This window comes from Oryzias latipes, chromosome 16 (assembly GCF_053564925.1).
Source record: "Oryzias latipes strain Hd-rR chromosome 16, Olatipes_Hd-rR_3.1".
In the NCBI taxonomy this organism is placed as follows: Eukaryota; Metazoa; Chordata; class Actinopteri; order Beloniformes; family Adrianichthyidae; genus Oryzias; species Oryzias latipes.
In genome coordinates this window covers 8842385-8868703 of record NC_136252.1, presented here as the reverse complement: position 1 = coordinate 8868703, position 26319 = coordinate 8842385, and the positions used below count along the sequence as shown (strand labels likewise).

The following is a 26319-nucleotide window of genomic DNA, read 5'->3' as shown; positions in this document are numbered from 1 at the left end:
TCTGCTTCAAAGTTCACCTAAGGTTTTTTTTTTTTTTTTTTTTTTTTTTTTTAATAAACAACTTTTGCCTCATGTAAAGTAATCAGGTAGCTTCAGAGCAATCAGAATCAAGGTGTCAATGCATAACCTTTAGCCTAATTACACCCACCTGTTATAATGAGCAGATGTTAGCAGTGTTTCTGTTCAGACTTTGTGTGTGTTTAAACCAAGGCTGATTTTGCAGAGGAGAGGTGAAATGGCATGGTTTTTGCAGCAGGTGGGTGTGTCTAATCAGCAGGTGTGTTAATCAGAAGGACACGATGGCATGCTTGGAAGTTTAAGCAGGAAAACTTTGAGATTCACTGGCCAAGAGGCTTTGCTGGACACTGGCAAGTGCTTACGGCCACACCACTCTGGACCCGCCCGATCTCGTCCGATCTCGGAAGCCAAACAGGGTTGGGCCTGGTTAGTACCTGGATGGGAGACCGCTTGGGAATACCAGGTGCTGTAAGTTTTCCATCTTTTCCTCCCAACCAGCAGAGGGTGTTCTTCCAAAATCTGCTTCAAAGTTCACCTAAGGTTTTTTTTTTTTTTTTTTTTAATAAACAACTTTTGCCTCATGTAAAGTAATCAGGTAGCTTCAGAGCAATCAGAATCAAGGTGTCAATGCATAACCTTTAGCCTAATTACACCCACCTGTTACAATGAGCAGATGTTAGCAGTGTTTCTGTTCAGACTTTGTGTGTGTTTAAACCAAGGCTGATTTTGCAGAGGAGAGGTGAAATGGCATGGTTTTTGCAGCAGGTGGGTGTGTCTAGTCAGCAGGTGTGTTAATCAGGAGGACACAATGGCAAGCCTGTAGCTTTAAGCAGGAAAACCTTGAGATTGAGTGGCCAAGAGGCTTTGCTGGACACTGGCAAGTGCTTACGGCCACACCACTCTGGACCCGCCCGATCTCGTCCGATCTCGGAAGCCAAACAGGGTTGGGCCTGGTTAGTACCTGGATGGGAGACCGCTTGGGAATACCAGGTGCTGTAAGTTTTCCATCTTTTCCTCCCAACCAGCAGAGGGTGTTCTTCCAAAATCTGCTTCAAAGTTCACCTAAGGTTTTTTTTTTTTTTTTTTTTAATAAACAACTTTTGCCTCATGTAAAGTAATCAGGTAGCTTCAGAGCAATCAGAATCAAGGTGTCAATGCATAACCTTTAGCCTAATTACACCCACCTGTTACAATGAGCAGATGTTAGCAGTGTTTCTGTTCAGACTTTGTGTGTGTTTAAACCAAGGCTGATTTTGCAGAGGAGAGGTGAAATGGCATGGTTTTTGCAGCAGGTGGGTGTGTCTAGTCAGCAGGTGTGTTAATCAGGAGGACACAATGGCAAGCCTGTAGCTTTAAGCAGGAAAACCTTGAGATTGAGTGGCCAAGAGGCTTTGCTGGACACTGGCAAGTGCTTACGGCCACACCACTCTGGACCCGCCCGATCTCGTCCGATCTCGGAAGCCAAACAGGGTTGGGCCTGGTTAGTACCTGGATGGGAGACCGCTTGGGAATACCAGGTGCTGTAAGTTTTCCATCTTTTCCTCCCAACCAGCAGAGGGTGTTCTTCCAAAATCTGCTTCAAAGTTCACCTAAGGTTTTTTTTTTTTTTTTTTTAATAAACAACTTTTGCCTCATGTAAAGTAATCAGGTAGCTTCAGAGCAATCAGAATCAAGGTGTCAATGCATAACCTTTAGCCTAATTACACCCACCTGTTACAATGAGCAGATGTTAGCAGTGTTTCTGTTCAGACTTTGTGTGTGTTTAAACCAAGGCTGATTTTGCAGAGGAGAGGTGAAATGGCATGGTTTTTGCAGCAGGTGGGTGTGTCTAGTCAGCAGGTGTGTTAATCAGGAGGACACAATGGCAAGCCTGTAGCTTTAAGCAGGAAAACCTTGAGATTGAGTGGCCAAGAGGCTTTGCTGGACACTGGCAAGTGCTTACGGCCACACCACTCTGGACCCGCCCGATCTCGTCCGATCTCGGAAGCCAAACAGGGTTGGGCCTGGTTAGTACCTGGATGGGAGACCGCTTGGGAATACCAGGTGCTGTAAGTTTTCCATCTTTTCCTCCCAACCAGCAGAGGGTGTTCTTCCAAAATCTGCTTCAAAGTTCACCTAAGGTTTTTTTTTTTTTTTTTTTAATAAACAACTTTTGCCTCATGTAAAGTAATCAGGTAGCTTCAGAGCAATCAGAATCAAGGTGTCAATGCATAACCTTTAGCCTAATTACACCCACCTGTTACAATGAGCAGATGTTAGCAGTGTTTCTGTTCAGACTTTGTGTGTGTTTAAACCAAGGCTGATTTTGCAGAGGAGAGGTGAAATGGCATGGTTTTTGCAGCAGGTGGGTGTGTCTAGTCAGCAGGTGTGTTAATCAGGAGGACACAATGGCAAGCCTGTAGCTTTAAGCAGGAAAACCTTGAGATTGAGTGGCCAAGAGGCTTTGCTGGACACTGGCAAGTGCTTACGGCCACACCACTCTGGACCCGCCCGATCTCGTCCGATCTCGGAAGCCAAACAGGGTTGGGCCTGGTTAGTACCTGGATGGGAGACCGCTTGGGAATACCAGGTGCTGTAAGTTTTCCATCTTTTCCTCCCAACCAGCAGAGGGTGTTCTTCCAAAATCTGCTTCAAAGTTCACCTAAGGTTTTTTTTTTTTTTTTTTTAATAAACAACTTTTGCCTCATGTAAAGTAATCAGGTAGCTTCAGAGCAATCAGAATCAAGGTGTCAATGCATAACCTTTAGCCTAATTACACCCACCTGTTACAATGAGCAGATGTTAGCAGTGTTTCTGTTCAGACTTTGTGTGTGTTTAAACCAAGGCTGATTTTGCAGAGGAGAGGTGAAATGGCATGGTTTTTGCAGCAGGTGGGTGTGTCTAGTCAGCAGGTGTGTTAATCAGGAGGACACAATGGCAAGCCTGTAGCTTTAAGCAGGAAAACCTTGAGATTGAGTGGCCAAGAGGCTTTGCTGGACACTGGCAAGTGCTTACGGCCACACCACTCTGGACCCGCCCGATCTCGTCCGATCTCGGAAGCCAAACAGGGTTGGGCCTGGTTAGTACCTGGATGGGAGACCGCTTGGGAATACCAGGTGCTGTAAGTTTTCCATCTTTTCCTCCCAACCAGCAGAGGGTGTTCTTCCAAAATCTGCTTCAAAGTTCACCTAAGGTTTTTTTTTTTTTTTTTTTAATAAACAACTTTTGCCTCATGTAAAGTAATCAGGTAGCTTCAGAGCAATCAGAATCAAGGTGTCAATGCATAACCTTTAGCCTAATTACACCCACCTGTTACAATGAGCAGATGTTAGCAGTGTTTCTGTTCAGACTTTGTGTGTGTTTAAACCAAGGCTGATTTTGCAGAGGAGAGGTGAAATGGCATGGTTTTTGCAGCAGGTGGGTGTGTCTAGTCAGCAGGTGTGTTAATCAGGAGGACACAATGGCAAGCCTGTAGCTTTAAGCAGGAAAACCTTGAGATTGAGTGGCCAAGAGGCTTTGCTGGACACTGGCAAGTGCTTACGGCCACACCACTCTGGACCCGCCCGATCTCGTCCGATCTCGGAAGCCAAACAGGGTTGGGCCTGGTTAGTACCTGGATGGGAGACCGCTTGGGAATACCAGGTGCTGTAAGTTTTCCATCTTTTCCTCCCAACCAGCAGAGGGTGTTCTTCCAAAATCTGCTTCAAAGTTCACCTAAGGTTTTTTTTTTTTTTTTTTTAATAAACAACTTTTGCCTCATGTAAAGTAATCAGGTAGCTTCAGAGCAATCAGAATCAAGGTGTCAATGCATAACCTTTAGCCTAATTACACCCACCTGTTACAATGAGCAGATGTTAGCAGTGTTTCTGTTCAGACTTTGTGTGTGTTTAAACCAAGGCTGATTTTGCAGAGGAGAGGTGAAATGGCATGGTTTTTGCAGCAGGTGGGTGTGTCTAGTCAGCAGGTGTGTTAATCAGGAGGACACAATGGCAAGCCTGTAGCTTTAAGCAGGAAAACCTTGAGATTGAGTGGCCAAGAGGCTTTGCTGGACACTGGCAAGTGCTTACGGCCACACCACTCTGGACCCGCCCGATCTCGTCCGATCTCGGAAGCCAAACAGGGTTGGGCCTGGTTAGTACCTGGATGGGAGACCGCTTGGGAATACCAGGTGCTGTAAGTTTTCCATCTTTTCCTCCCAACCAGCAGAGGGTGTTCTTCCAAAATCTGCTTCAAAGTTCACCTAAGGTTTTTTTTTTTTTTTTTTTTAATAAACAACTTTTGCCTCATGTAAAGTAATCAGGTAGCTTCAGAGCAATCAGAATCAAGGTGTCAATGCATAACCTTTAGCCTAATTACACCCACCTGTTACAATGAGCAGATGTTAGCAGTGTTTCTGTTCAGACTTTGTGTGTGTTTAAACCAAGGCTGATTTTGCAGAGGAGAGGTGAAATGGCATGGTTTTTGCAGCAGGTGGGTGTGTCTAGTCAGCAGGTGTGTTAATCAGGAGGACACAATGGCAAGCCTGTAGCTTTAAGCAGGAAAACCTTGAGATTGAGTGGCCAAGAGGCTTTGCTGGACACTGGCAAGTGCTTACGGCCACACCACTCTGGACCCGCCCGATCTCGTCCGATCTCGGAAGCCAAACAGGGTTGGGCCTGGTTAGTACCTGGATGGGAGACCGCTTGGGAATACCAGGTGCTGTAAGTTTTCCATCTTTTCCTCCCAACCAGCAGAGGGTGTTCTTCCAAAATCTGCTTCAAAGTTCACCTAAGGTTTTTTTTTTTTTTTTTTTAATAAACAACTTTTGCCTCATGTAAAGTAATCAGGTAGCTTCAGAGCAATCAGAATCAAGGTGTCAATGCATAACCTTTAGCCTAATTACACCCACCTGTTACAATGAGCAGATGTTAGCAGTGTTTCTGTTCAGACTTTGTGTGTGTTTAAACCAAGGCTGATTTTGCAGAGGAGAGGTGAAATGGCATGGTTTTTGCAGCAGGTGGGTGTGTCTAGTCAGCAGGTGTGTTAATCAGAAGGACACGATGGCATGCTTGGAAGTTTAAGCAGGAAAACTTTGAGATTCACTGGCCAAGAGGCTTTGCTGGACACTGGCAAGTGCTTACGGCCACACCACTCTGGACCCGCCCGATCTCGTCCGATCTCGGAAGCCAAACAGGGTTGGGCCTGGTTAGTACCTGGATGGGAGACCGCTTGGGAATACCAGGTGCTGTAAGTTTTCCATCTTTTCCTCCCAACCAGCAGAGGGTGTTCTTCCAAAATCTGCTTCAAAGTTCACCTAAGGTTTTTTTCTTTTTCTTTTTTTTTTTTTTTTTTTTTTTTAATAAACAACTTTTGCCTCATGTAAAGTAATCAGGTAGCTTCAGAGCAATCAGAATCAAGGTGTCAATGCATAACCTTTAGCCTAATTACACCCACCTGTTATAATGAGCAGATGTTAGCAGTGTTTCTGTTCAGACTTTGTGTGTGTTTAAACCAAGGCTGATTTTGCAGAGGTGAGCTGAAATGGCATGGTTTTTGCAGCAGGTGGGTGTGTCTAATCAGCAGGTGTGTTAATCAGAAGGACACGATGGCATGCTTGGAAGTTTAAGCAGGAAAACTTTGAGATTCACTGGCCAAGAGGCTTTGCTGGACACTGGCAAGTGCTTACGGCCACACCACTCTGGACCCGCCCGATCTCGTCCGATCTCGGAAGCCAATCAGGGTTGGGCCTGGTTAGTACCTGGATGGGAGACCGCTTGGGAATACCAGGTGCTGTAAGTTTTCCATCTTTTCCTCCCAACCAGCAGAGGGTGTTCTTCCAAAATCTGCTTCAAAGTTCACCTAAGGTTTTTTTCTTTTTCTTTTTTTTTTTTTTTTTTTTTTTAATAAACAACTTTTGCCTCATGTAAAGTAATCAGGTAGCTTCAGAGCAATCAGAATCAAGGTGTCAATGCATAACCTTTAGCCTAATTACACCCACCTGTTATAATGAGCAGATGTTAGCAGTGTTTCTGTTCAGACTTTGTGTGTGTTTAAACCAAGGCTGATTTTGCAGAGGAGAGGTGAAATGGCATGGTTTTTGCAGCAGGTGGGTGTGTCTAATCAGCAGGTGTGTTAATCAGAAGGACACGATGGCATGCTTGGAAGTTTAAGCAGGAAAACTTTGAGATTCACTGGCCAAGAGGCTTTGCTGGACACTGGCAAGTGCTTACGGCCACACCACTCTGGACCCGCCCGATCTCGTCCGATCTCGGAAGCCAATCAGGGTTGGGCCTGGTTAGTACCTGGATGGGAGACCGCTTGGGAATACCAGGTGCTGTAAGTTTTCCATCTTTTCCTCCCAACCAGCAGAGGGTGTTCTTCCAAAATCTGCTTCAAAGTTCACCTAAGGTTTTTTTCTTTTTCTTTTTTTTTCTTTTTTTTTTTTTTAATAAACAACTTTTGCCTCATGTAAAGTAATCAGGTAGCTTCAGAGCAATCAGAATCAAGGTGTCAATGCATAACTTTTAGCCTAATTACACCCACCTGTTATAATGAGCAGATGTTAGCAGTGTTTCTGTTCAGACTTTGTGAGTGTAACCAAGGCTGTTTTTGCAGAGGTGAGCTGAAATGGCATGGTTTTTGCAGCAGGTGGGTGTGTCCAATCAGCAGGTGTGTTAATCAGAAGGACACGATGAAATGCCTGGAGCTTTAAGCTGGAAAACTTTGAAATTCGCTGGCCAAGAGGCTTTGCTGGACACTGGCAAGTGCTTACGGCCACACCACTCTGGACCCGCCCGATCTCGTCCGATCTCGGAAGCCAAACAGGGTTGGGCCTGGTTAGTACCTGGATGGGAGACCGCTTGGGAATACCAGGTGCTGTAAGTTTTCCATCTTTTCCTCCCAACCAGCAGAGGGTGTTCTTCCAAAATCTGCTTCAAAGTTCACCTAAGGTTTTTTTTTTTTTTTTTTTTTTTTTTTTTAATAAACAACTTTTGCCTCATGTAAAGTAATCAGGTAGCTTCAGAGCAATCAGAATCAAGGTGTCAATGCATAACCTTTAGCCTAATTACACCCACCTGTTATAATGAGCAGATGTTAGCAGTGTTTCTGTTCAGACTTTGTGTGTGTTTAAACCAAGGCTGATTTTGCAGAGGAGAGGTGAAATGGCATGGTTTTTGCAGCAGGTGGGTGTGTCTAATCAGCAGGTGTGTTAATCAGAAGGACACGATGGCATGCTTGGAAGTTTAAGCAGGAAAACTTTGAGATTCACTGGCCAAGAGGCTTTGCTGGACACTGGCAAGTGCTTACGGCCACACCACTCTGGACCCGCCCGATCTCGTCCGATCTCGGAAGCCAAACAGGGTTGGGCCTGGTTAGTACCTGGATGGGAGACCGCTTGGGAATACCAGGTGCTGTAAGTTTTCCATCTTTTCCTCCCAACCAGCAGAGGGTGTTCTTCCAAAATCTGCTTCAAAGTTCACCTAAGGTTTTTTTCTTTTTCTTTTTTTTTTTTTTTTTTTTTTTAATAAACAACTTTTGCCTCATGTAAAGTAATCAGGTAGCTTCAGAGCAATCAGAATCAAGGTGTCAATGCATAACCTTTAGCCTAATTACACCCACCTGTTATAATGAGCAGATGTTAGCAGTGTTTCTGTTCAGACTTTGTGTGTGTTTAAACCAAGGCTGATTTTGCAGAGGAGAGGTGAAATGGCATGGTTTTTGCAGCAGGTGGGTGTGTCTAATCAGCAGGTGTGTTAATCAGAAGGACACGATGGCATGCTTGGAAGTTTAAGCAGGAAAACTTTGAGATTCACTGGCCAAGAGGCTTTGCTGGACACTGGCAAGTGCTTACGGCCACACCACTCTGGACCCGCCCGATCTCGTCCGATCTCGGAAGCCAATCAGGGTTGGGCCTGGTTAGTACCTGGATGGGAGACCGCTTGGGAATACCAGGTGCTGTAAGTTTTCCATCTTTTCCTCCCAACCAGCAGAGGGTGTTCTTCCAAAATCTGCTTCAAAGTTCACCTAAGGTTTTTTTCTTTTTCTTTTTTTTCTTTTTTTTTTTTTTAATAAACAACTTTTGCCTCATGTAAAGTAATCAGGTAGCTTCAGAGCAATCAGAATCAAGGTGTCAATGCATAACCTTTAGCCTAATTACACCCACCTGTTATAATGAGCAGATGTTAGCAGTGTTTCTGTTCAGACTTTGTGTGTGTTTAAACCAAGGCTGATTTTGCAGAGGAGAGGTGAAATGGCATGGTTTTTGCAGCAGGTGGGTGTGTCTAATCAGCAGGTGTGTTAATCAGAAGGACACGATGGCATGCTTGGAAGTTTAAGCAGGAAAACTTTGAGATTCACTGGCCAAGAGGCTTTGCTGGACACTGGCAAGTGCTTACGGCCACACCACTCTGGACCCGCCCGATCTCGTCCGATCTCGGAAGCCAATCAGGGTTGGGCCTGGTTAGTACCTGGATGGGAGACCGCTTGGGAATACCAGGTGCTGTAAGTTTTCCATCTTTTCCTCCCAACCAGCAGAGGGTGTTCTTCCAAAATCTGCTTCAAAGTTCACCTAAGGTTTTTTTCTTTTTCTTTTTTTTTCTTTTTTTTTTTTTTAATAAACAACTTTTGCCTCATGTAAAGTAATCAGGTAGCTTCAGAGCAATCAGAATCAAGGTGTCAATGCATAACTTTTAGCCTAATTACACCCACCTGTTATAATGAGCAGATGTTAGCAGTGTTTCTGTTCAGACTTTGTGAGTGTAACCAAGGCTGTTTTTGCAGAGGTGAGCTGAAATGGCATGGTTTTTGCAGCAGGTGGGTGTGTCCAATCAGCAGGTGTGTTAATCAGAAGGACACGATGAAATGCCTGGAGCTTTAAGCTGGAAAACTTTGAAATTCGCTGGCCAAGAGGCTTTGCTGGACACTGGCAAGTGCTTACGGCCACACCACTCTGGACCCGCCCGATCTCGTCCGATCTCGGAAGCCAAACAGGGTTGGGCCTGGTTAGTACCTGGATGGGAGACCGCTTGGGAATACCAGGTGCTGTAAGTTTTCCATCTTTTCCTCCCAACCAGCAGAGGGTGTTCTTCCAAAATCTGCTTCAAAGTTCACCTAAGGTTTTTTTTTTTTTTTTTTTAATAAACAACTTTTGCCTCATGTAAAGTAATCAGGTAGCTTCAGAGCAATCAGAATCAAGGTGTCAATGCATAACCTTTAGCCTAATTACACCCACCTGTTACAATGAGCAGATGTTAGCAGTGTTTCTGTTCAGACTTTGTGTGTGTTTAAACCAAGGCTGATTTTGCAGAGGAGAGGTGAAATGGCATGGTTTTTGCAGCAGGTGGGTGTGTCTAGTCAGCAGGTGTGTTAATCAGGAGGACACAATGGCAAGCCTGTAGCTTTAAGCAGGAAAACCTTGAGATTGAGTGGCCAAGAGGCTTTGCTGGACACTGGCAAGTGCTTACGGCCACACCACTCTGGACCCGCCCGATCTCGTCCGATCTCGGAAGCCAAACAGGGTTGGGCCTGGTTAGTACCTGGATGGGAGACCGCTTGGGAATACCAGGTGCTGTAAGTTTTCCATCTTTTCCTCCCAACCAGCAGAGGGTGTTCTTCCAAAATCTGCTTCAAAGTTCACCTAAGGTTTTTTTTTTTTTTTTTTTAATAAACAACTTTTGCCTCATGTAAAGTAATCAGGTAGCTTCAGAGCAATCAGAATCAAGGTGTCAATGCATAACCTTTAGCCTAATTACACCCACCTGTTACAATGAGCAGATGTTAGCAGTGTTTCTGTTCAGACTTTGTGTGTGTTTAAACCAAGGCTGATTTTGCAGAGGAGAGGTGAAATGGCATGGTTTTTGCAGCAGGTGGGTGTGTCTAGTCAGCAGGTGTGTTAATCAGGAGGACACAATGGCAAGCCTGTAGCTTTAAGCAGGAAAACCTTGAGATTGAGTGGCCAAGAGGCTTTGCTGGACACTGGCAAGTGCTTACGGCCACACCACTCTGGACCCGCCCAATCTCGTCCGATCTCGGAAGCCAAACAGGGTTGGGCCTGGTTAGTACCTGGATGGGAGACCGCTTGGGAATACCAGGTGCTGTAAGTTTTCCATCTTTTCCTCCCAACCAGCAGAGGGTGTTCTTCCAAAATCTGCTTCAAAGTTCACCTAAGGTTTTTTTTTTTTTTTTTTTAATAAACAACTTTTGCCTCATGTAAAGTAATCAGGTAGCTTCAGAGCAATCAGAATCAAGGTGTCAATGCATAACCTTTAGCCTAATTACACCCACCTGTTACAATGAGCAGATGTTAGCAGTGTTTCTGTTCAGACTTTGTGTGTGTTTAAACCAAGGCTGATTTTGCAGAGGAGAGGTGAAATGGCATGGTTTTTGCAGCAGGTGGGTGTGTCTAGTCAGCAGGTGTGTTAATCAGGAGGACACAATGGCAAGCCTGTAGCTTTAAGCAGGAAAACCTTGAGATTGAGTGGCCAAGAGGCTTTGCTGGACACTGGCAAGTGCTTACGGCCACACCACTCTGGACCCGCCCGATCTCGTCCGATCTCGGAAGCCAAACAGGGTTGGGCCTGGTTAGTACCTGGATGGGAGACCGCTTGGGAATACCAGGTGCTGTAAGTTTTCCATCTTTTCCTCCCAACCAGCAGAGGGTGTTCTTCCAAAATCTGCTTCAAAGTTCACCTAAGGTTTTTTTTTTTTTTTTTTTAATAAACAACTTTTGCCTCATGTAAAGTAATCAGGTAGCTTCAGAGCAATCAGAATCAAGGTGTCAATGCATAACCTTTAGCCTAATTACACCCACCTGTTACAATGAGCAGATGTTAGCAGTGTTTCTGTTCAGACTTTGTGTGTGTTTAAACCAAGGCTGATTTTGCAGAGGAGAGGTGAAATGGCATGGTTTTTGCAGCAGGTGGGTGTGTCTAGTCAGCAGGTGTGTTAATCAGGAGGACACAATGGCAAGCCTGTAGCTTTAAGCAGGAAAACCTTGAGATTGAGTGGCCAAGAGGCTTTGCTGGACACTGGCAAGTGCTTACGGCCACACCACTCTGGACCCGCCCGATCTCGTCCGATCTCGGAAGCCAAACAGGGTTGGGCCTGGTTAGTACCTGGATGGGAGACCGCTTGGGAATACCAGGTGCTGTAAGTTTTCCATCTTTTCCTCCCAACCAGCAGAGGGTGTTCTTCCAAAATCTGCTTCAAAGTTCACCTAAGGTTTTTTTTTTTTTTTTTTTTTAATAAACAACTTTTGCCTCATGTAAAGTAATCAGGTAGCTTCAGAGCAATCAGAATCAAGGTGTCAATGCATAACCTTTAGCCTAATTACACCCACCTGTTATAATGAGCAGATGTTAGCAGTGTTTCTGTTCAGACTTTGTGTGTGTTTAAACCAAGGCTGATTTTGCAGAGGAGAGGTGAAATGGCATGGTTTTTGCAGCAGGTGGGTGTGTCTAATCAGCAGGTGTGTTAATCAGAAGGACACGATGGCATGCTTGGAAGTTTAAGCAGGAAAACTTTGAGATTCACTGGCCAAGAGGCTTTGCTGGACACTGGCAAGTGCTTACGGCCACACCACTCTGGACCCGCCCGATCTCGTCCGATCTCGGAAGCCAATCAGGGTTGGGCCTGGTTAGTACCTGGATGGGAGACCGCTTGGGAATACCAGGTGCTGTAAGTTTTCCATCTTTTCCTCCCAACCAGCAGAGGGTGTTCTTCCAAAATCTGCTTCAAAGTTCACCTAAGGTTTTTTTCTTTTTCTTTTTTTTCTTTTTTTTTTTTTTAATAAACAACTTTTGCCTCATGTAAAGTAATCAGGTAGCTTCAGAGCAATCAGAATCAAGGTGTCAATGCATAACCTTTAGCCTAATTACACCCACCTGTTATAATGAGCAGATGTTAGCAGTGTTTCTGTTCAGACTTTGTGTGTGTTTAAACCAAGGCTGATTTTGCAGAGGAGAGGTGAAATGGCATGGTTTTTGCAGCAGGTGGGTGTGTCTAATCAGCAGGTGTGTTAATCAGAAGGACACGATGGCATGCTTGGAAGTTTAAGCAGGAAAACTTTGAGATTCACTGGCCAAGAGGCTTTGCTGGACACTGGCAAGTGCTTACGGCCACACCACTCTGGACCCGCCCGATCTCGTCCGATCTCGGAAGCCAATCAGGGTTGGGCCTGGTTAGTACCTGGATGGGAGACCGCTTGGGAATACCAGGTGCTGTAAGTTTTCCATCTTTTCCTCCCAACCAGCAGAGGGTGTTCTTCCAAAATCTGCTTCAAAGTTCACCTAAGGTTTTTTTCTTTTTCTTTTTTTTTCTTTTTTTTTTTTTTAATAAACAACTTTTGCCTCATGTAAAGTAATCAGGTAGCTTCAGAGCAATCAGAATCAAGGTGTCAATGCATAACTTTTAGCCTAATTACACCCACCTGTTATAATGAGCAGATGTTAGCAGTGTTTCTGTTCAGACTTTGTGAGTGTAACCAAGGCTGTTTTTGCAGAGGTGAGCTGAAATGGCATGGTTTTTGCAGCAGGTGGGTGTGTCCAATCAGCAGGTGTGTTAATCAGAAGGACACGATGAAATGCCTGGAGCTTTAAGCTGGAAAACTTTGAAATTCGCTGGCCAAGAGGCTTTGCTGGACACTGGCAAGTGCTTACGGCCACACCACTCTGGACCCGCCCGATCTCGTCCGATCTCGGAAGCCAAACAGGGTTGGGCCTGGTTAGTACCTGGATGGGAGACCGCTTGGGAATACCAGGTGCTGTAAGTTTTCCATCTTTTCCTCCCAACCAGCAGAGGGTGTTCTTCCAAAATCTGCTTCAAAGTTCACCTAAGGTTTTTTTTTTTTTTTTTTTAATAAACAACTTTTGCCTCATGTAAAGTAATCAGGTAGCTTCAGAGCAATCAGAATCAAGGTGTCAATGCATAACCTTTAGCCTAATTACACCCACCTGTTACAATGAGCAGATGTTAGCAGTGTTTCTGTTCAGACTTTGTGTGTGTTTAAACCAAGGCTGATTTTGCAGAGGAGAGGTGAAATGGCATGGTTTTTGCAGCAGGTGGGTGTGTCTAGTCAGCAGGTGTGTTAATCAGGAGGACACAATGGCAAGCCTGTAGCTTTAAGCAGGAAAACCTTGAGATTGAGTGGCCAAGAGGCTTTGCTGGACACTGGCAAGTGCTTACGGCCACACCACTCTGGACCCGCCCGATCTCGTCCGATCTCGGAAGCCAAACAGGGTTGGGCCTGGTTAGTACCTGGATGGGAGACCGCTTGGGAATACCAGGTGCTGTAAGTTTTCCATCTTTTCCTCCCAACCAGCAGAGGGTGTTCTTCCAAAATCTGCTTCAAAGTTCACCTAAGGTTTTTTTTTTTTTTTTTTTAATAAACAACTTTTGCCTCATGTAAAGTAATCAGGTAGCTTCAGAGCAATCAGAATCAAGGTGTCAATGCATAACCTTTAGCCTAATTACACCCACCTGTTACAATGAGCAGATGTTAGCAGTGTTTCTGTTCAGACTTTGTGTGTGTTTAAACCAAGGCTGATTTTGCAGAGGAGAGGTGAAATGGCATGGTTTTTGCAGCAGGTGGGTGTGTCTAGTCAGCAGGTGTGTTAATCAGGAGGACACAATGGCAAGCCTGTAGCTTTAAGCAGGAAAACCTTGAGATTGAGTGGCCAAGAGGCTTTGCTGGACACTGGCAAGTGCTTACGGCCACACCACTCTGGACCCGCCCGATCTCGTCCGATCTCGGAAGCCAAACAGGGTTGGGCCTGGTTAGTACCTGGATGGGAGACCGCTTGGGAATACCAGGTGCTGTAAGTTTTCCATCTTTTCCTCCCAACCAGCAGAGGGTGTTCTTCCAAAATCTGCTTCAAAGTTCACCTAAGGTTTTTTTTTTTTTTTTTTTAATAAACAACTTTTGCCTCATGTAAAGTAATCAGGTAGCTTCAGAGCAATCAGAATCAAGGTGTCAATGCATAACCTTTAGCCTAATTACACCCACCTGTTACAATGAGCAGATGTTAGCAGTGTTTCTGTTCAGACTTTGTGTGTGTTTAAACCAAGGCTGATTTTGCAGAGGAGAGGTGAAATGGCATGGTTTTTGCAGCAGGTGGGTGTGTCTAGTCAGCAGGTGTGTTAATCAGGAGGACACAATGGCAAGCCTGTAGCTTTAAGCAGGAAAACCTTGAGATTGAGTGGCCAAGAGGCTTTGCTGGACACTGGCAAGTGCTTACGGCCACACCACTCTGGACCCGCCCGATCTCGTCCGATCTCGGAAGCCAAACAGGGTTGGGCCTGGTTAGTACCTGGATGGGAGACCGCTTGGGAATACCAGGTGCTGTAAGTTTTCCATCTTTTCCTCCCAACCAGCAGAGGGTGTTCTTCCAAAATCTGCTTCAAAGTTCACCTAAGGTTTTTTTTTTTTTTTTTTAATAAACAACTTTTGCCTCATGTAAAGTAATCAGGTAGCTTCAGAGCAATCAGAATCAAGGTGTCAATGCATAACCTTTAGCCTAATTACACCCACCTGTTACAATGAGCAGATGTTAGCAGTGTTTCTGTTCAGACTTTGTGTGTGTTTAAACCAAGGCTGATTTTGCAGAGGAGAGGTGAAATGGCATGGTTTTTGCAGCAGGTGGGTGTGTCTAGTCAGCAGGTGTGTTAATCAGGAGGACACAATGGCAAGCCTGTAGCTTTAAGCAGGAAAACCTTGAGATTGAGTGGCCAAGAGGCTTTGCTGGACACTGGCAAGTGCTTACGGCCACACCACTCTGGACCCGCCCAATCTCGTCCGATCTCGGAAGCCAAACAGGGTTGGGCCTGGTTAGTACCTGGATGGGAGACCGCTTGGGAATACCAGGTGCTGTAAGTTTTCCATCTTTTCCTCCCAACCAGCAGAGGGTGTTCTTCCAAAATCTGCTTCAAAGTTCACCTAAGGTTTTTTTTTTTTTTTTTTTAATAAACAACTTTTGCCTCATGTAAAGTAATCAGGTAGCTTCAGAGCAATCAGAATCAAGGTGTCAATGCATAACCTTTAGCCTAATTACACCCACCTGTTACAATGAGCAGATGTTAGCAGTGTTTCTGTTCAGACTTTGTGTGTGTTTAAACCAAGGCTGATTTTGCAGAGGAGAGGTGAAATGGCATGGTTTTTGCAGCAGGTGGGTGTGTCTAGTCAGCAGGTGTGTTAATCAGGAGGACACAATGGCAAGCCTGTAGCTTTAAGCAGGAAAACCTTGAGATTGAGTGGCCAAGAGGCTTTGCTGGACACTGGCAAGTGCTTACGGCCACACCACTCTGGACCCGCCCGATCTCGTCCGATCTCGGAAGCCAAACAGGGTTGGGCCTGGTTAGTACCTGGATGGGAGACCGCTTGGGAATACCAGGTGCTGTAAGTTTTCCATCTTTTCCTCCCAACCAGCAGAGGGTGTTCTTCCAAAATCTGCTTCAAAGTTCACCTAAGGTTTTTTTTTTTTTTTTTTTAATAAACAACTTTTGCCTCATGTAAAGTAATCAGGTAGCTTCAGAGCAATCAGAATCAAGGTGTCAATGCATAACCTTTAGCCTAATTACACCCACCTGTTACAATGAGCAGATGTTAGCAGTGTTTCTGTTCAGACTTTGTGTGTGTTTAAACCAAGGCTGATTTTGCAGAGGAGAGGTGAAATGGCATGGTTTTTGCAGCAGGTGGGTGTGTCTAGTCAGCAGGTGTGTTAATCAGGAGGACACAATGGCAAGCCTGTAGCTTTAAGCAGGAAAACCTTGAGATTGAGTGGCCAAGAGGCTTTGCTGGACACTGGCAAGTGCTTACGGCCACACCACTCTGGACCCGCCCGATCTCGTCCGATCTCGGAAGCCAAACAGGGTTGGGCCTGGTTAGTACCTGGATGGGAGACCGCTTGGGAATACCAGGTGCTGTAAGTTTTCCATCTTTTCCTCCCAACCAGCAGAGGGTGTTCTTCCAAAATCTGCTTCAAAGTTCACCTAAGGTTTTTTTTTTTTTTTTTTTTTAATAAACAACTTTTGCCTCATGTAAAGTAATCAGGTAGCTTCAGAGCAATCAGAATCAAGGTGTCAATGCATAACCTTTAGCCTAATTACACCCACCTGTTACAATGAGCAGATGTTAGCAGTGTTTCTGTTCAGACTTTGTGTGTGTTTAAACCAAGGCTGATTTTGCAGAGGAGAGGTGAAATGGCATGGTTTTTGCAGCAGGTGGGTGTGTCTAGTCAGCAGGTGTGTTAATCAGGAGGACACAATGGCAAGCCTGTAGCTTTAAGCAGGAAAACCTTGAGATTGAGTGGCCAAGAGGCTTTGCTGGACACTGGCAAGTGCTTACGGCCACACCACTCTGGACCCGCCCGATCTCGTCCGATCTCGGAAGCCAAACAGGGTTGGGCCTGGTTAGTACCTGGATGGGAGACCGCTTGGGAATACCAGGTGCTGTAAGTTTTCCATCTTTTCCTCCCAACCAGCAGAGGGTGTTCTTCCAAAATCTGCTTCAAAGTTCACCTAAGGTTTTTTTTTTTTTTTTTTTAATAAACAACTTTTGCCTCATGTAAAGTAATCAGGTAGCTTCAGAGCAATCAGAATCAAGGTGTCAATGCATAACCTTTAGCCTAATTACACCCACCTGTTACAATGAGCAGATGTTAGCAGTGTTTCTGTTCAGACTTTGTGTGTGTTTAAACCAAGGCTGATTTTGCAGAGGAGAGGTGAAATGGCATGGTTTTTGCAGCAGGTGGGTGTGTCTAGTCAGCAGGTGTGTTAATCAGGAGGACACAATGGCAAGCCTGTAGCTTTAAGCAGGAAAACCTTGAGATTGAGTGGCCAAGAGGCTTTGCTGGACACTGGCAAGTGCTTACGGCCACACCACTCTGGACCCGCCCGATCTCGTCCGATCTCGGAAGCCAAACAGGGTTGGGCCTGGTTAGTACCTGGATGGGAGACCGCTTGGGAATACCAGGTGCTGTAAGTTTTCCATCTTTTCCTCCCAACCAGCAGAGGGTGTTCTTCCAAAATCTGCTTCAAAGTTCACCTAAGGTTTTTTTTTTTTTTTTTTTAATAAACAACTTTTGCCTCATGTAAAGTAATCAGGTAGCTTCAGAGCAATCAGAATCAAGGTGTCAATGCATAACCTTTAGCCTAATTACACCCACCTGTTACAATGAGCAGATGTTAGCAGTGTTTCTGTTCAGACTTTGTGTGTGTTTAAACCAAGGCTGATTTTGCAGAGGAGAGGTGAAATGGCATGGTTTTTGCAGCAGGTGGGTGTGTCTAGTCAGCAGGTGTGTTAATCAGGAGGACACAATGGCAAGCCTGTAGCTTTAAGCAGGAAAACCTTGAGATTGAGTGGCCAAGAGGCTTTGCTGGACACTGGCAAGTGCTTACGGCCACACCACTCTGGACCCGCCCGATCTCGTCCGATCTCGGAAGCCAAACAGGGTTGGGCCTGGTTAGTACCTGGATGGGAGACCGCTTGGGAATACCAGGTGCTGTAAGTTTTCCATCTTTTCCTCCCAACCAGCAGAGGGTGTTCTTCCAAAATCTGCTTCAAAGTTCACCTAAGGTTTTTTTTTTTTTTTTTTTAATAAACAACTTTTGCCTCATGTAAAGTAATCAGGTAGCTTCAGAGCAATCAGAATCAAGGTGTCAATGCATAACCTTTAGCCTAATTACACCCACCTGTTACAATGAGCAGATGTTAGCAGTGTTTCTGTTCAGACTTTGTGTGTGTTTAAACCAAGGCTGATTTTGCAGAGGAGAGGTGAAATGGCATGGTTTTTGCAGCAGGTGGGTGTGTCTAGTCAGCAGGTGTGTTAATCAGGAGGACACAATGGCAAGCCTGTAGCTTTAAGCAGGAAAACCTTGAGATTGAGTGGCCAAGAGGCTTTGCTGGACACTGGCAAGTGCTTACGGCCACACCACTCTGGACCCGCCCGATCTCGTCCGATCTCGGAAGCCAAACAGGGTTGGGCCTGGTTAGTACCTGGATGGGAGACCGCTTGGGAATACCAGGTGCTGTAAGTTTTCCATCTTTTCCTCCCAACCAGCAGAGGGTGTTCTTCCAAAATCTGCTTCAAAGTTCACCTAAGGTTTTTTTTTTTTTTTTTTTAATAAACAACTTTTGCCTCATGTAAAGTAATCAGGTAGCTTCAGAGCAATCAGAATCAAGGTGTCAATGCATAACCTTTAGCCTAATTACACCCACCTGTTACAATGAGCAGATGTTAGCAGTGTTTCTGTTCAGACTTTGTGTGTGTTTAAACCAAGGCTGATTTTGCAGAGGAGAGGTGAAATGGCATGGTTTTTGCAGCAGGTGGGTGTGTCTAGTCAGCAGGTGTGTTAATCAGGAGGACACAATGGCAAGCCTGTAGCTTTAAGCAGGAAAACCTTGAGATTGAGTGGCCAAGAGGCTTTGCTGGACACTGGCAAGTGCTTACGGCCACACCACTCTGGACCCGCCCGATCTCGTCCGATCTCGGAAGCCAAACAGGGTTGGGCCTGGTTAGTACCTGGATGGGAGACCGCTTGGGAATACCAGGTGCTGTAAGTTTTCCATCTTTTCCTCCCAACCAGCAGAGGGTGTTCTTCCAAAATCTGCTTCAAAGTTCACCTAAGGTTTTTTTTTTTTTTTTTTTAATAAACAACTTTTGCCTCATGTAAAGTAATCAGGTAGCTTCAGAGCAATCAGAATCAAGGTGTCAATGCATAACCTTTAGCCTAATTACACCCACCTGTTACAATGAGCAGATGTTAGCAGTGTTTCTGTTCAGACTTTGTGTGTGTTTAAACCAAGGCTGATTTTGCAGAGGAGAGGTGAAATGGCATGGTTTTTGCAGCAGGTGGGTGTGTCTAGTCAGCAGGTGTGTTAATCAGGAGGACACAATGGCAAGCCTGTAGCTTTAAGCAGGAAAACCTTGAGATTGAGTGGCCAAGAGGCTTTGCTGGACACTGGCAAGTGCTTACGGCCACACCACTCTGGACCCGCCCGATCTCGTCCGATCTCGGAAGCCAAACAGGGTTGGGCCTGGTTAGTACCTGGATGGGAGACCGCTTGGGAATACCAGGTGCTGTAAGTTTTCCATCTTTTCCTCCCAACCAGCAGAGGGTGTTCTTCCAAAATCTGCTTCAAAGTTCACCTAAGGTTTTTTTTTTTTTTTTTTTAATAAACAACTTTTGCCTCATGTAAAGTAATCAGGTAGCTTCAGAGCAATCAGAATCAAGGTGTCAATGCATAACCTTTAGCCTAATTACACCCACCTGTTACAATGAGCAGATGTTAGCAGTGTTTCTGTTCAGACTTTGTGTGTGTTTAAACCAAGGCTGATTTTGCAGAGGAGAGGTGAAATGGCATGGTTTTTGCAGCAGGTGGGTGTGTCTAGTCAGCAGGTGTGTTAATCAGGAGGACACAATGGCAAGCCTGTAGCTTTAAGCAGGAAAACCTTGAGATTGAGTGGCCAAGAGGCTTTGCTGGACACTGGCAAGTGCTTACGGCCACACCACTCTGGACCCGCCCGATCTCGTCCGATCTCGGAAGCCAAACAGGGTTGGGCCTGGTTAGTACCTGGATGGGAGACCGCTTGGGAATACCAGGTGCTGTAAGTTTTCCATCTCTTCCTCCCAACCAGCAGAGGGTGTTCTTCCAAAATCTGCTTCAAAGTTCACCTAAGGTTTTTTTCTTTTTCTTTTTCTTTTTTTTTTTTTTTTTTTTTAATAAACAACTTTTGCCTCATGTAAAGTAATCAGGTAGCTTCAGAGCAATCAGAATCAAGGTGTCAATGCATAACCTTTAGCCTAATTACACCCACCTGTTACAATGAGCAGATGTTAGCAGTGTTTCTGTTCAGACTTTGTGTGTGTTTAAACCAAGGCTGATTTTGCAGAGGAGAGGTGAAATGGCATGGTTTTTGCAGCAGGTGGGTGTGTCTAGTCAGCAGGTGTGTTAATCAGGAGGACACAATGGCAAGCCTGTAGCTTTAAGCAGGAAAACCTTGAGATTGAGTGGCCAAGAGGCTTTGCTGGACACTGGCAAGTGCTTACGGCCACACCACTCTGGACCCGCCCGATCTCGTCCGATCTCGGAAGCCAAACAGGGTTGGGCCTGGTTAGTACCTGGATGGGAGACCGCTTGGGAATACCAGGTGCTGTAAGTTTTCCATCTTTTCCTCCCAACCAGCAGAGGGTGTTCTTCCAAAATCTGCTTCAAAGTTCACCTAAGGTTTTTTTTTTTTTTTTTTAATAAACAACTTTTGCCTCATGTAAAGTAATCAGGTAGCTTCAGAGCAATCAGAATCAAGGTGTCAATGCATAACCTTTAGCCTAATTACACCCACCTGTTACAATGAGCAGATGTTAGCAGTGTTTCTGTTCAGACTTTGTGTGTGTTTAAACCAAGGCTGATTTTGCAGAGGAGAGGTGAAATGGCATGGTTTTTGCAGCAGGTGGGTGTGTCTAGTCAGCAGGTGTGTTAATCAGGAGGACACAATGGCAAGCCTGTAGCTTTAAGCAGGAAAACCTTGAGATTGAGTGGCCAAGAGGCTTTGCTGGACACTGGCAAGTGCTTACGGCCACACCACTCTGGACCCGCCCGATCTCGTCCGATCTCGGAAGCCAAACAGGGTTGGGCCTGGTTAGTACCTGGATGGGAGACCGCTTGGGAATACCAGGTGCTGTAAGTTTTCCATCTTTTCCTCCCAACCAGCAGAGGGTGTTCTTCCAAAATCTGCTTCAAAGTTCACCTAAGGTTTTTTTTTTTTTTTTTTTAATAAACAACTTTTGCCTCATGTAAAGTAATCAGGTAGCTTCAGAGCAATCAGAATCAAGGTGTCAATGCATAACCTTTAGCCTAATTACACCCACCTGTTATAATGAGCAGATGTTAGCAGTGTTTCTGTTCAGACTTTGTGTGTGTTTAAACCAAGGCTGATTTTGCAGAGGTGAGCTGAAATGGCATGGTTTTTGCAGCAGGTGGGTGTGTCTAATCAGCAGGTGTGTTAATCAGAAGGACACGATGGCATGCTTGGAAGTTTAAGCAGGAAAACTTTGAGATTCACTGGCCAAGAGGCTTTGCTGGACACTGGCAAGTGCTTACGGCCACACCACTCTGGACCCGCCCGATCTCGTCCGATCTCGGAAGCCAATCAGGGTTGGGCCTGGTTAGTACCTGGATGGGAGACCGCTTGGGAATACCAGGTGCTGTAAGTTTTCCATCTTTTCCTCCCAACCAGCAGAGGGTGTTCTTCCAAAATCTGCTTCAAAGTTCACCTAAGGTTTTTTTCTTTTTCTTTTTTTTCTTCTTTTTTTTTTTAATAAACAACTTTTGCCTCATGTAAAGTAATCAGGTAGCTTCAGAGCAATCAGAATCAAGGTGTCAATGCATAACCTTTAGCCTAATTACACCCACCTGTTATAATGAGCAGATGTTAGCAGTGTTTCTGTTCAGACTTTGTGTGTGTTTAAACCAAGGCTGATTTTGCAGAGGAGAGGTGAAATGGCATGGTTTTTGCAGCAGGTGGGTGTGTCTAATCAGCAGGTGTGTTAATCAGAAGGACACGATGGCATGCTTGGAAGTTTAAGCAGGAAAACTTTGAGATTCACTGGCCAAGAGGCTTTGCTGGACACTGGCAAGTGCTTACGGCCACACCACTCTGGACCCGCCCGATCTCGTCCGATCTCGGAAGCCAATCAGGGTTGGGCCTGGTTAGTACCTGGATGGGAGACCGCTTGGGAATACCAGGTGCTGTAAGTTTTCCATCTTTTCCTCCCAACCAGCAGAGGGTGTTCTTCCAAAATCTGCTTCAAAGTTCACCTAAGGTTTTTTTCTTTTTCTTTTTTTTCTTTTTTTTTTTTTTAATAAACAACTTTTGCCTCATGTAAAGTAATCAGGTAGCTTCAGAGCAATCAGAATCAAGGTGTCAATGCATAACCTTTAGCCTAATTACACCCACCTGTTATAATGAGCAGATGTTAGCAGTGTTTCTGTTCAGACTTTGTGTGTGTTTAAACCAAGGCTGATTTTGCAGAGGAGAGGTGAAATGGCATGGTTTTTGCAGCAGGTGGGTGTGTCTAATCAGCAGGTGTGTTAATCAGAAGGACACGATGGCATGCTTGGAAGTTTAAGCAGGAAAACTTTGAGATTCACTGGCCAAGAGGCTTTGCTGGACACTGGCAAGTGCTTACGGCCACACCACTCTGGACCCGCCCGATCTCGTCCGATCTCGGAAGCCAATCAGGGTTGGGCCTGGTTAGTACCTGGATGGGAGACCGCTTGGGAATACCAGGTGCTGTAAGTTTTCCATCTTTTCCTCCCAACCAGCAGAGGGTGTTCTTCCAAAATCTGCTTCAAAGTTCACCTAAGGTTTTTTTCTTTTTCTTTTTTTTTCTTTTTTTTTTTTTTAATAAACAACTTTTGCCTCATGTAAAGTAATCAGGTAGCTTCAGAGCAATCAGAATCAAGGTGTCAATGCATAACTTTTAGCCTAATTACACCCACCTGTTATAATGAGCAGATGTTAGCAGTGTTTCTGTTCAGACTTTGTGAGTGTAACCAAGGCTGTTTTTGCAGAGGTGAGCTGAAATGGCATGGTTTTTGCAGCAGGTGGGTGTGTCCAATCAGCAGGTGTGTTAATCAGAAGGACACGATGAAATGCCTGGAGCTTTAAGCTGGAAAACTTTGAAATTCGCTGGCCAAGAGGCTTTGCTGGACACTGGCAAGTGCTTACGGCCACACCACTCTGGACCCGCCCGATCTCGTCCGATCTCGGAAGCCAAACAGGGTTGGGCCTGGTTAGTACCTGGATGGGAGACCGCTTGGGAATACCAGGTGCTGTAAGTTTTCCATCTTTTCCTCCCAACCAGCAGAGGGTGTTCTTCCAAAATCTGCTTCAAAGTTCACCTAAGGTTTTTTTTTTTTTTTTTTTAATAAACAACTTTTGCCTCATGTAAAGTAATCAGGTAGCTTCAGAGCAATCAGAATCAAGGTGTCAATGCATAACCTTTAGCCTAATTACACCCACCTGTTACAATGAGCAGATGTTAGCAGTGTTTCTGTTCAGACTTTGTGTGTGTTTAAACCAAGGCTGATTTTGCAGAGGAGAGGTGAAATGGCATGGTTTTTGCAGCAGGTGGGTGTGTCTAGTCAGCAGGTGTGTTAATCAGGAGGACACAATGGCAAGCCTGTAGCTTTAAGCAGGAAAACCTTGAGATTGAGTGGCCAAGAGGCTTTGCTGGACACTGGCAAGTGCTTACGGCCACACCACTCTGGACCCGCCCGATCTCGTCCGATCTCGGAAGCCAAACAGGGTTGGGCCTGGTTAGTACCTGGATGGGAGACCGCTTGGGAATACCAGGTGCTGTAAGTTTTCCATCTTTTCCTCCCAACCAGCAGAGGGTGTTCTTCCAAAATCTGCTTCAAAGTTCACCTAAGGTTTTTTTTTTTTTTTTTTTAATAAACAACTTTTGCCTCATGTAAAGTAATCAGGTAGCTTCAGAGCAATCAGAATCAAGGTGTCAATGCATAACCTTTAGCCTAATTACACCCACCTGTTACAATGAGCAGATGTTAGCAGTGTTTCTGTTCAGACTTTGTGTGTGTTTAAACCAAGGCTGATTTTGCAGAGGAGAGGTGAAATGGCATGGTTTTTGCAGCAGGTGGGTGTGTCTAGTCAGCAGGTGTGTTAATCAGGAGGACACAATGGCAAGCCTGTAGCTTTAAGCAGGAAAACCTTGAGATTGAGTGGCCAAGAGGCTTTGCTGGACACTGGCAAGTGCTTACGGCCACACCACTCTGGACCCGCCCGATCTCGTCCGATCTCGGAAGCCAAACAGGGTTGGGCCTGGTTAGTACCTGGATGGGAGACCGCTTGGGAATACCAGGTGCTGTAAGTTTTCCATCTTTTCCTCCCAACCAGCAGAGGGTGTTCTTCCAAAATCTGCTTCAAAGTTCACCTAAGGTTTTTTTTTTTTTTTTTTTAATAAACAACTTTTGCCTCATGTAAAGTAATCAGGTAGCTTCAGAGCAATCAGAATCAAGGTGTCAATGCATAACCTTTAGCCTAATTACACCCACCTGTTACAATGAGCAGATGTTAGCAGTGTTTCTGTTCAGACTTTGTGTGTGTTTAAACCAAGGCTGATTTTGCAGAGGAGAGGTGAAATGGCATGGTTTTTGCAGCAGGTGGGTGTGTCTAGTCAGCAGGTGTGTTAATCAGGAGGACACAATGGCAAGCCTGTAGCTTTAAGCAGGAAAACCTTGAGATTGAGTGGCCAAGAGGCTTTGCTGGACACTGGCAAGTGCTTACGGCCACACCACTCTGGACCCGCCCGATCTCGTCCGATCTCGGAAGCCAAACAGGGTTGGGCCTGGTTAGTACCTGGATGGGAGACCGCTTGGGAATACCAGGTGCTGTAAGTTTTCCATCTTTTCCTCCCAACCAGCAGAGGGTGTTCTTCCAAAATCTGCTTCAAAGTTCACCTAAGGTTTTTTTTTTTTTTTTTTTAATAAACAACTTTTGCCTCATGTAAAGTAATCAGGTAGCTTCAGAGCAATCAGAATCAAGGTGTCAATGCATAACCTTTAGCCTAATTACACCCACCTGTTACAATGAGCAGATGTTAGCAGTGTTTCTGTTCAGACTTTGTGTGTGTTTAAACCAAGGCTGATTTTGCAGAGGAGAGGTGAAATGGCATGGTTTTTGCAGCAGGTGGGTGTGTCTAGTCAGCAGGTGTGTTAATCAGGAGGACACAATGGCAAGCCTGTAGCTTTAAGCAGGAAAACCTTGAGATTGAGTGGCCAAGAGGCTTTGCTGGACACTGGCAAGTGCTTACGGCCACACCACTCTGGACCCGCCCAATCTCGTCCGATCTCGGAAGCCAAACAGGGTTGGGCCTGGTTAGTACCTGGATGGGAGACCGCTTGGGAATACCAGGTGCTGTAAGTTTTCCATCTTTTCCTCCCAACCAGCAGAGGGTGTTCTTCCAAAATCTGCTTCAAAGTTCACCTAAGGTTTTTTTTTTTTTTTTTTTAATAAACAACTTTTGCCTCATGTAAAGTAATCAGGTAGCTTCAGAGCAATCAGAATCAAGGTGTCAATGCATAACCTTTAGCCTAATTACACCCACCTGTTACAATGAGCAGATGTTAGCAGTGTTTCTGTTCAGACTTTGTGTGTGTTTAAACCAAGGCTGATTTTGCAGAGGAGAGGTGAAATGGCATGGTTTTTGCAGCAGGTGGGTGTGTCTAGTCAGCAGGTGTGTTAATCAGGAGGACACAATGGCAAGCCTGTAGCTTTAAGCAGGAAAACCTTGAGATTGAGTGGCCAAGAGGCTTTGCTGGACACTGGCAAGTGCTTACGGCCACACCACTCTGGACCCGCCCGATCTCGTCCGATCTCGGAAGCCAAACAGGGTTGGGCCTGGTTAGTACCTGGATGGGAGACCGCTTGGGAATACCAGGTGCTGTAAGTTTTCCATCTTTTCCTCCCAACCAGCAGAGGGTGTTCTTCCAAAATCTGCTTCAAAGTTCACCTAAGGTTTTTTTTTTTTTTTTTTTAATAAACAACTTTTGCCTCATGTAAAGTAATCAGGTAGCTTCAGAGCAATCAGAATCAAGGTGTCAATGCATAACCTTTAGCCTAATTACACCCACCTGTTACAATGAGCAGATGTTAGCAGTGTTTCTGTTCAGACTTTGTGTGTGTTTAAACCAAGGCTGATTTTGCAGAGGAGAGGTGAAATGGCATGGTTTTTGCAGCAGGTGGGTGTGTCTAGTCAGCAGGTGTGTTAATCAGGAGGACACAATGGCAAGCCTGTAGCTTTAAGCAGGAAAACCTTGAGATTGAGTGGCCAAGAGGCTTTGCTGGACACTGGCAAGTGCTTACGGCCACACCACTCTGGACCCGCCCGATCTCGTCCGATCTCGGAAGCCAAACAGGGTTGGGCCTGGTTAGTACCTGGATGGGAGACCGCTTGGGAATACCAGGTGCTGTAAGTTTTCCATCTTTTCCTCCCAACCAGCAGAGGGTGTTCTTCCAAAATCTGCTTCAAAGTTCACCTAAGGTTTTTTTTTTTTTTTTTTTTTAATAAACAACTTTTGCCTCATGTAAAGTAATCAGGTAGCTTCAGAGCAATCAGAATCAAGGTGTCAATGCATAACCTTTAGCCTAATTACACCCACCTGTTACAATGAGCAGATGTTAGCAGTGTTTCTGTTCAGACTTTGTGTGTGTTTAAACCAAGGCTGATTTTGCAGAGGAGAGGTGAAATGGCATGGTTTTTGCAGCAGGTGGGTGTGTCTAGTCAGCAGGTGTGTTAATCAGGAGGACACAATGGCAAGCCTGTAGC

General features: G+C 45.2%; 49 non-coding genes across 49 annotated transcripts; all 49 read left to right on the top strand.

Moving 5' to 3' along the window:
• The first annotated feature begins 374 nt into the window (after positions 1-374).
• LOC144984800 (5S ribosomal RNA) lies at positions 375-493 on the top strand. Its single transcript, XR_013648625.1, has one exon. It is a non-coding gene; the product is annotated as a 5S ribosomal RNA (ribosomal RNA).
• Positions 494-901: 408 nt separating this feature from the next.
• On the top strand, positions 902-1020 carry LOC144984799 (5S ribosomal RNA). The gene has a single exon (XR_013648624.1). It is a non-coding gene; the product is annotated as a 5S ribosomal RNA (ribosomal RNA).
• Positions 1021-1428: 408 nt separating this feature from the next.
• Positions 1429-1547, top strand: LOC144984798 (5S ribosomal RNA). Its single transcript, XR_013648623.1, has one exon. It is a non-coding gene; the product is annotated as a 5S ribosomal RNA (ribosomal RNA).
• Positions 1548-1954: 407 nt separating this feature from the next.
• On the top strand, positions 1955-2073 carry LOC144984797 (5S ribosomal RNA). Its single transcript, XR_013648622.1, has one exon. It is a non-coding gene; the product is annotated as a 5S ribosomal RNA (ribosomal RNA).
• A 407-nt stretch (positions 2074-2480) lies between these two features.
• LOC144984796 (5S ribosomal RNA) lies at positions 2481-2599 on the top strand. Its single transcript, XR_013648621.1, has one exon. It is a non-coding gene; the product is annotated as a 5S ribosomal RNA (ribosomal RNA).
• Positions 2600-3006: 407 nt separating this feature from the next.
• On the top strand, positions 3007-3125 carry LOC144984795 (5S ribosomal RNA). The gene has a single exon (XR_013648620.1). It is a non-coding gene; the product is annotated as a 5S ribosomal RNA (ribosomal RNA).
• Positions 3126-3532: 407 nt separating this feature from the next.
• LOC144984794 (5S ribosomal RNA) lies at positions 3533-3651 on the top strand. The gene has a single exon (XR_013648619.1). It is a non-coding gene; the product is annotated as a 5S ribosomal RNA (ribosomal RNA).
• A 407-nt stretch (positions 3652-4058) lies between these two features.
• LOC144984793 (5S ribosomal RNA) lies at positions 4059-4177 on the top strand. Its single transcript, XR_013648618.1, has one exon. It is a non-coding gene; the product is annotated as a 5S ribosomal RNA (ribosomal RNA).
• Positions 4178-4585: 408 nt separating this feature from the next.
• LOC144984791 (5S ribosomal RNA) lies at positions 4586-4704 on the top strand. Its single transcript, XR_013648616.1, has one exon. It is a non-coding gene; the product is annotated as a 5S ribosomal RNA (ribosomal RNA).
• A 407-nt stretch (positions 4705-5111) lies between these two features.
• On the top strand, positions 5112-5230 carry LOC144984790 (5S ribosomal RNA). Its single transcript, XR_013648615.1, has one exon. It is a non-coding gene; the product is annotated as a 5S ribosomal RNA (ribosomal RNA).
• Positions 5231-5656: 426 nt separating this feature from the next.
• On the top strand, positions 5657-5775 carry LOC144986005 (5S ribosomal RNA). The gene has a single exon (XR_013649835.1). It is a non-coding gene; the product is annotated as a 5S ribosomal RNA (ribosomal RNA).
• A 425-nt stretch (positions 5776-6200) lies between these two features.
• LOC144986004 (5S ribosomal RNA) lies at positions 6201-6319 on the top strand. Its single transcript, XR_013649834.1, has one exon. It is a non-coding gene; the product is annotated as a 5S ribosomal RNA (ribosomal RNA).
• A 423-nt stretch (positions 6320-6742) lies between these two features.
• On the top strand, positions 6743-6861 carry LOC144984788 (5S ribosomal RNA). Its single transcript, XR_013648613.1, has one exon. It is a non-coding gene; the product is annotated as a 5S ribosomal RNA (ribosomal RNA).
• A 417-nt stretch (positions 6862-7278) lies between these two features.
• On the top strand, positions 7279-7397 carry LOC144984787 (5S ribosomal RNA). The gene has a single exon (XR_013648612.1). It is a non-coding gene; the product is annotated as a 5S ribosomal RNA (ribosomal RNA).
• A 425-nt stretch (positions 7398-7822) lies between these two features.
• Positions 7823-7941, top strand: LOC144986003 (5S ribosomal RNA). Its single transcript, XR_013649833.1, has one exon. It is a non-coding gene; the product is annotated as a 5S ribosomal RNA (ribosomal RNA).
• A 425-nt stretch (positions 7942-8366) lies between these two features.
• LOC144986002 (5S ribosomal RNA) lies at positions 8367-8485 on the top strand. The gene has a single exon (XR_013649832.1). It is a non-coding gene; the product is annotated as a 5S ribosomal RNA (ribosomal RNA).
• A 423-nt stretch (positions 8486-8908) lies between these two features.
• LOC144984786 (5S ribosomal RNA) lies at positions 8909-9027 on the top strand. Its single transcript, XR_013648611.1, has one exon. It is a non-coding gene; the product is annotated as a 5S ribosomal RNA (ribosomal RNA).
• Positions 9028-9434: 407 nt separating this feature from the next.
• On the top strand, positions 9435-9553 carry LOC144984785 (5S ribosomal RNA). Its single transcript, XR_013648610.1, has one exon. It is a non-coding gene; the product is annotated as a 5S ribosomal RNA (ribosomal RNA).
• A 407-nt stretch (positions 9554-9960) lies between these two features.
• On the top strand, positions 9961-10079 carry LOC144986227 (5S ribosomal RNA). Its single transcript, XR_013650057.1, has one exon. It is a non-coding gene; the product is annotated as a 5S ribosomal RNA (ribosomal RNA).
• A 407-nt stretch (positions 10080-10486) lies between these two features.
• Positions 10487-10605, top strand: LOC144984784 (5S ribosomal RNA). The gene has a single exon (XR_013648609.1). It is a non-coding gene; the product is annotated as a 5S ribosomal RNA (ribosomal RNA).
• Positions 10606-11012: 407 nt separating this feature from the next.
• LOC144984783 (5S ribosomal RNA) lies at positions 11013-11131 on the top strand. The gene has a single exon (XR_013648608.1). It is a non-coding gene; the product is annotated as a 5S ribosomal RNA (ribosomal RNA).
• Positions 11132-11540: 409 nt separating this feature from the next.
• LOC144986001 (5S ribosomal RNA) lies at positions 11541-11659 on the top strand. Its single transcript, XR_013649831.1, has one exon. It is a non-coding gene; the product is annotated as a 5S ribosomal RNA (ribosomal RNA).
• A 425-nt stretch (positions 11660-12084) lies between these two features.
• On the top strand, positions 12085-12203 carry LOC144986000 (5S ribosomal RNA). Its single transcript, XR_013649830.1, has one exon. It is a non-coding gene; the product is annotated as a 5S ribosomal RNA (ribosomal RNA).
• Positions 12204-12626: 423 nt separating this feature from the next.
• Positions 12627-12745, top strand: LOC144984782 (5S ribosomal RNA). The gene has a single exon (XR_013648607.1). It is a non-coding gene; the product is annotated as a 5S ribosomal RNA (ribosomal RNA).
• A 407-nt stretch (positions 12746-13152) lies between these two features.
• On the top strand, positions 13153-13271 carry LOC144984781 (5S ribosomal RNA). Its single transcript, XR_013648605.1, has one exon. It is a non-coding gene; the product is annotated as a 5S ribosomal RNA (ribosomal RNA).
• Positions 13272-13678: 407 nt separating this feature from the next.
• Positions 13679-13797, top strand: LOC144984780 (5S ribosomal RNA). Its single transcript, XR_013648604.1, has one exon. It is a non-coding gene; the product is annotated as a 5S ribosomal RNA (ribosomal RNA).
• Positions 13798-14204: 407 nt separating this feature from the next.
• LOC144984779 (5S ribosomal RNA) lies at positions 14205-14323 on the top strand. Its single transcript, XR_013648603.1, has one exon. It is a non-coding gene; the product is annotated as a 5S ribosomal RNA (ribosomal RNA).
• Positions 14324-14729: 406 nt separating this feature from the next.
• On the top strand, positions 14730-14848 carry LOC144986226 (5S ribosomal RNA). The gene has a single exon (XR_013650056.1). It is a non-coding gene; the product is annotated as a 5S ribosomal RNA (ribosomal RNA).
• A 407-nt stretch (positions 14849-15255) lies between these two features.
• Positions 15256-15374, top strand: LOC144984777 (5S ribosomal RNA). The gene has a single exon (XR_013648601.1). It is a non-coding gene; the product is annotated as a 5S ribosomal RNA (ribosomal RNA).
• Positions 15375-15781: 407 nt separating this feature from the next.
• On the top strand, positions 15782-15900 carry LOC144984776 (5S ribosomal RNA). Its single transcript, XR_013648599.1, has one exon. It is a non-coding gene; the product is annotated as a 5S ribosomal RNA (ribosomal RNA).
• Positions 15901-16309: 409 nt separating this feature from the next.
• LOC144984775 (5S ribosomal RNA) lies at positions 16310-16428 on the top strand. The gene has a single exon (XR_013648598.1). It is a non-coding gene; the product is annotated as a 5S ribosomal RNA (ribosomal RNA).
• Positions 16429-16835: 407 nt separating this feature from the next.
• Positions 16836-16954, top strand: LOC144984774 (5S ribosomal RNA). Its single transcript, XR_013648597.1, has one exon. It is a non-coding gene; the product is annotated as a 5S ribosomal RNA (ribosomal RNA).
• A 407-nt stretch (positions 16955-17361) lies between these two features.
• LOC144984773 (5S ribosomal RNA) lies at positions 17362-17480 on the top strand. Its single transcript, XR_013648596.1, has one exon. It is a non-coding gene; the product is annotated as a 5S ribosomal RNA (ribosomal RNA).
• Positions 17481-17887: 407 nt separating this feature from the next.
• Positions 17888-18006, top strand: LOC144984772 (5S ribosomal RNA). The gene has a single exon (XR_013648595.1). It is a non-coding gene; the product is annotated as a 5S ribosomal RNA (ribosomal RNA).
• A 407-nt stretch (positions 18007-18413) lies between these two features.
• On the top strand, positions 18414-18532 carry LOC144984771 (5S ribosomal RNA). Its single transcript, XR_013648594.1, has one exon. It is a non-coding gene; the product is annotated as a 5S ribosomal RNA (ribosomal RNA).
• Positions 18533-18939: 407 nt separating this feature from the next.
• On the top strand, positions 18940-19058 carry LOC144984770 (5S ribosomal RNA). Its single transcript, XR_013648593.1, has one exon. It is a non-coding gene; the product is annotated as a 5S ribosomal RNA (ribosomal RNA).
• Positions 19059-19465: 407 nt separating this feature from the next.
• Positions 19466-19584, top strand: LOC144984769 (5S ribosomal RNA). The gene has a single exon (XR_013648592.1). It is a non-coding gene; the product is annotated as a 5S ribosomal RNA (ribosomal RNA).
• A 429-nt stretch (positions 19585-20013) lies between these two features.
• On the top strand, positions 20014-20132 carry LOC144984768 (5S ribosomal RNA). Its single transcript, XR_013648591.1, has one exon. It is a non-coding gene; the product is annotated as a 5S ribosomal RNA (ribosomal RNA).
• Positions 20133-20538: 406 nt separating this feature from the next.
• LOC144984766 (5S ribosomal RNA) lies at positions 20539-20657 on the top strand. The gene has a single exon (XR_013648588.1). It is a non-coding gene; the product is annotated as a 5S ribosomal RNA (ribosomal RNA).
• A 407-nt stretch (positions 20658-21064) lies between these two features.
• On the top strand, positions 21065-21183 carry LOC144985999 (5S ribosomal RNA). The gene has a single exon (XR_013649829.1). It is a non-coding gene; the product is annotated as a 5S ribosomal RNA (ribosomal RNA).
• A 425-nt stretch (positions 21184-21608) lies between these two features.
• Positions 21609-21727, top strand: LOC144985997 (5S ribosomal RNA). The gene has a single exon (XR_013649827.1). It is a non-coding gene; the product is annotated as a 5S ribosomal RNA (ribosomal RNA).
• Positions 21728-22152: 425 nt separating this feature from the next.
• Positions 22153-22271, top strand: LOC144985996 (5S ribosomal RNA). Its single transcript, XR_013649826.1, has one exon. It is a non-coding gene; the product is annotated as a 5S ribosomal RNA (ribosomal RNA).
• Positions 22272-22694: 423 nt separating this feature from the next.
• On the top strand, positions 22695-22813 carry LOC144984765 (5S ribosomal RNA). Its single transcript, XR_013648587.1, has one exon. It is a non-coding gene; the product is annotated as a 5S ribosomal RNA (ribosomal RNA).
• A 407-nt stretch (positions 22814-23220) lies between these two features.
• Positions 23221-23339, top strand: LOC144984764 (5S ribosomal RNA). Its single transcript, XR_013648586.1, has one exon. It is a non-coding gene; the product is annotated as a 5S ribosomal RNA (ribosomal RNA).
• Positions 23340-23746: 407 nt separating this feature from the next.
• On the top strand, positions 23747-23865 carry LOC144984763 (5S ribosomal RNA). The gene has a single exon (XR_013648585.1). It is a non-coding gene; the product is annotated as a 5S ribosomal RNA (ribosomal RNA).
• A 407-nt stretch (positions 23866-24272) lies between these two features.
• On the top strand, positions 24273-24391 carry LOC144984762 (5S ribosomal RNA). Its single transcript, XR_013648584.1, has one exon. It is a non-coding gene; the product is annotated as a 5S ribosomal RNA (ribosomal RNA).
• A 407-nt stretch (positions 24392-24798) lies between these two features.
• LOC144986225 (5S ribosomal RNA) lies at positions 24799-24917 on the top strand. Its single transcript, XR_013650055.1, has one exon. It is a non-coding gene; the product is annotated as a 5S ribosomal RNA (ribosomal RNA).
• A 407-nt stretch (positions 24918-25324) lies between these two features.
• Positions 25325-25443, top strand: LOC144984760 (5S ribosomal RNA). The gene has a single exon (XR_013648583.1). It is a non-coding gene; the product is annotated as a 5S ribosomal RNA (ribosomal RNA).
• A 407-nt stretch (positions 25444-25850) lies between these two features.
• On the top strand, positions 25851-25969 carry LOC144984759 (5S ribosomal RNA). Its single transcript, XR_013648582.1, has one exon. It is a non-coding gene; the product is annotated as a 5S ribosomal RNA (ribosomal RNA).
• The last annotated feature ends 350 nt before the right edge of the window (positions 25970-26319 follow it).